Below are 4489 nucleotides of genomic sequence, written 5' to 3' on the forward strand. Positions count from 1 at the left end.
TTTCAGTATTCTCCTCCAACACCCAACTCAAAGGCATCAATTCTTCTATGCAAGGAAGCCAAAAAATGGAGTAGGCTGAAGTTGGAACTTGAAGTTGGGTAGGATTTCAAAACTGGGAATGTGAGGCAAACCATGGTTAGAAATGCAAGCCAACAGTTACTGTTAGTTGCCATCAAGTTGGCTCTGACTCATGGTGAGAACTTATTTATTAGGATAAGTTCAGAAGTATTGCTAAAATATCATTCTGTTGCTCTTAAGTGTCATTGAGTCTGGTCTGACTCATAACAACCCTGTAGAGGGTTTCTGAGGAACAGCTACTGAGTTTGAGTCGCCAACCTGGAGGTTCAAACTGACCTTTGGGCCAGCGCATTATCCTGCAGTGCCGCATTGGGACTATAGCTAAACCAATTAAATACAAGGGGCTAGGAAAGTTTGTAGTGTAGTGGTTACGAGTCAGGCTGCCAACCTCAAGGTCAGCAGTTCAAGACTACCAATGGTTCCATGGGAGAAAGATGAGGCTTTCTGCTCCCATAAAGATTTACAGCCTCTCAAACTCTGTGCAGGGTCACTGTGAGTTGGAAACGACTCCACGGTACTTAACAACAACAGGAAAGTTTGTGGAAAAATTCCATTATCTTTTCATTTTATTTCTACATGAACTTTTGAAGCTCCCTCATAATGTCTTGCCAAAAAAGAAACTTTTGCCACAGATATTTGAATCTTCATCTTTCTAGTCAGGGTAAGAGAAGAACAGTCAGAGATAACCCAAACTTCTACCATTTCACACTTGACTAGATGCCTTACCTTATTGGTAATTTTTCTCGTAGCCCTTGTATTCATTTGTTCCTTGTAGAAAGTAAAACGTACATTTCTCTGACTAGCAACCTTCCACTAAAGCTAGATTGCCCAAGATGGTACTGGTTTAAGAGTTTGGTTCTAGTGTAGTTAATGACATCTTTTCACTTTGAAACAATCCTAGTTGAACAATAAATAATATGCCAATCCTACTGAAAGCTACTGAAAACTATTCTTAGGTTACAGCTTACTCTCTGTGTTTGAAATAGAATGCCCTTAGTGCCTTTACAATACAAAGTAAATTATAATTGGAAGAGTTAGGATTATTATCCACATGACTAATTATTTAAAATGCTCAACAGTGAAACAAAATTTTAATTTATATTTTTCCAAATGGACTTAGCAGAAATTGTTAGGTTCCATCGAATTGATTTCCACGTGTAGCAACCCTATGCAAAACAGAATGAAACACTTCTGGGTCCCGCTAAGCTTGAGCCCATTGCTGCTGCCACTGTGCCAGTCCATCTCGTTGGAGGTCTTCCTCTTTCATGCTGACCCTCCTCTTTACTTAGCATGATATCTATTTCTCTAGTGACTGGTCCCTCCTGACAATATATCCAAAGTATGAGTGACACCATCTCAGCTTCCAAGGAGCATTCTGATTTTACTTCTTCCAACCCAGATTTGTTTGTTCTTCTAGCAGTCCACGGTACTTTTAATATTCTTTTCTAACATCATAACTCAAATGTATCAATTCTTCTACAGTCTTCCTTATCCACTGTCCAGCTTTCACATGCATATGAGACTATTAAAAATACCATGGCTTAAAAAGAAATACCATGGCTTGAGTCAGCCCACCTTAGTCCTCAAAGTGACATCTTTGCTCTTGAACCCTTTAAAGAGATCTTGTGCAGTAGATTTGCCTCATGCACTGTGTTGTTTGATTTCTTTTCTCTTCTTAACAAGAACCATTATGAATTTTTAATTAAACTTATAATCAAATACAATGATAAATTTTCTCTTTCATAAAAATACTTAAATATTTACAACATTATCAGTGTGAAAAAAAGAAAAACATGACAAATGAAGAAAAGCAATCAAAAGACAAATTTAAACACAGAATAAATACATTCTCTTTATGTGTCTGCTTGGCTCTAGTGGCTGCTGTTAGGGTACCAAACTTTCAGTTTCATAATCAGAAGTAGTTCAAGATCTCTTCCATATTCAATGTATCCAAGGGGGGTATTCCGGTGACGTCAAAGAAGACCTGGTGAGAATACTTGGAATAGACAGTCTTGAGCCTGTCACAAGATTGAAAAGTCAGCATGATGTTCAGTTGCTTGACCAATGGGTAAAGATCAGAGATCCTGTAGCCACCGTAATATTCCAGGGCAGGAGCCCAGTGTCCAAGATTCTTCATGTAGAGGGCCAGGAGAAAGGAGCTAGCAGCTAGCTTGGAAGCCCTTTCCTGGATATAGTCATATTCTTGCAGAGTCATCTCGCAGAGGAAGCGTGACAAAGTCAGGGTCTTCATGTTGGCATGGACACACCTAGCATATCTGCGCAGAAAATGATAGGCAGTGGGGATGTTGATGTCAAATTTCAGGGTTCTCAAGATGCTGATTTCCATGGCAAGAACTTCATCTGCTGGTAAATACCATCACAGATGTACAGGAAGTCATCCACACAAGGTGGGCAGATCTCCTCAAATTTTGCTGCAATTAGAAAGGCAGTGGAACCCAGGAGTTGTAGCTTGTCCCTCTTGCATACTTCCTCCATTAAGAAGTGATCCACAAGCTTCACTGCCAAGTACAGAGTCTCATGACTCATCTCAAAGGCCATCTGTATCTCCACCAACCAGTCCACAAGAATGGCCCTCATGTCACTGTTGATGTCGGTTTGTCTGTTCATGTACTTCTTAAGTATGAACTTTTCCTCTCTCTCCTTCATGTAACTGAAGATATCCTTGGCATATACAGTGTTGAAAATTGGATCGCTGTGGTCCTCGTCAATATCCTCTAGTGAGGCCGTCTCCTCAGTAGTGGGTGTTTTAGAGGTGGTAGATATCTCTTGAATGCCTGGTTTCTCCATAATGTTTGGCTCGGAGACGGTACAAGTTATGACTGATAAGGAGTCCAGCTTATACCTTTTTATCTTCATCTCATTGTTTTTGGACAACCCCAAAGCAGGTGTGCTCCTGTTTATCTTCTTGGAAGTATCCTTAGCAAATACCTTATTGACCTCCTTCTTGAACTGGGCACGTTGACTTTGAGAAGCATTGGTGAGATCTTCAAACACTGATCTCTTTTTGAGAGCTCCCCAGGTGAAGATAGAGACATCTTTGTTTGGTAATTCTCCTTCCTCTTTTCAGATTAGTCATGATCACTTCGCATAATTTTGTTGAACATCGATTCCTTAGTCTCAGGTTTGGAACTTTGGGATGGTGGTGGTAGTGGCATCTCACAAACTCAGCAGCTTCTTGTCAAAGGCACAACTCACACCAAGACTGAAGGCAGATCAGAAATAACCTGGGCGCACACCAAGACCAGGATGACCACAGAATGAAGAATGAGTGTCCCGACGACCCGTATCCTTGTTTGATTTCTTGACTGTTGTTTCCATAAGTGTTGATGGTGGATTCAAGCAAAGTGAAGTCTTTGAAAATTTTAATCTTTTCTCCAATTATCATGATGTTATTTATTGCTCCAGTGGTGAGGATTTTTGTTTTCTTTACATGAGGTGCAACTTATACCGTGATTCTTTATCTTCATCAGTAAGTATTTTAAGTCCTCTTTGTTTTCAGTAAGCAAGGTTGTATCACCTGCATATTGTAAATTGTTAACGAGTCTTGCTCCAATCCTGATGCTTTTTCATATAATCCAACTACTTGGATTATTTGCTCAGCATACAGATTGCATAAGTATGGTGAACAAATATGTCCAAAGTATGAGAGACAAATTCTCACCATCTCAGATTGTTAGAACCCTGGTTCACACCTTTCCTGGTTATAAGTTACTCAGTATCCCCTTGTTTTGTACTTGGTCTTTTCATGAACACAATTAAGTTTTCTGGAATACTCATATTCCTCAGTGTGGTCCATAGCTTGTCATGATCCACGCAGCCGAAAGTCTTTGCATAGTCAGTAAAGCACTGGTAAACATCTTTCTGGTACTCTCTGCTTTCAGCCAAGATCCAGCTGACATCAACAATGATAGCCCTCATGCCACATCCTCGTCTGAATCTGGCTTGAACCTTTGGCAATTCCCTGTCAGTGTAATGTTGTAGTCGTTTTTAATTGGATAACGGTTTACTTGTATGTACTATTAATGATATAGTCCAATGATTTCTTCATTCCATTGGGTTACATTTCTTTGGAATGGGCACAATCAGTTTGCCAAGTAGTTGTCTTCCAAATTTCTTGGCAAAGTTCAGTGAGTTCCTCCAGTGTTGCATCAGTTTGTTGAAAGATTTCTATTTGTATTCCATCAATTCTGGAAGCCTTGTTCTTTGCCAGTGCTTTTAGTGTACCTTGGATTTCTTCCTTCAGTACCATTGGCTCTTGATCATATGCTTCCTCTTGAAATGATTGAACATTGCCCATTTCTTTTTGGTACAGTGACTCTGTATTCCTTCCATCTTCTTTTGATGCTTTCTGCATCATTCAATAATTGGCCCAAAGAATACTTCAGTATTG

The 4489-nt window shown here is 39.8% G+C and overlaps 1 pseudogene; it reads right to left on the bottom strand.

Annotated features, from left to right (window-relative positions):
* Nucleotides 1-1990: 1990 nt before the first annotated feature.
* LOC102835870 lies at nucleotides 1991-3254 on the bottom strand (annotated as a pseudogene).
* Between the last annotated feature and the right edge of the window lie 1235 nt (nucleotides 3255-4489).

Source organism: Chrysochloris asiatica, unplaced genomic scaffold (assembly GCF_000296735.1).
Source record: "Chrysochloris asiatica unplaced genomic scaffold, ChrAsi1.0 scaffold00011, whole genome shotgun sequence".
Classification (NCBI taxonomy): domain Eukaryota; kingdom Metazoa; phylum Chordata; class Mammalia; order Afrosoricida; family Chrysochloridae; genus Chrysochloris; species Chrysochloris asiatica.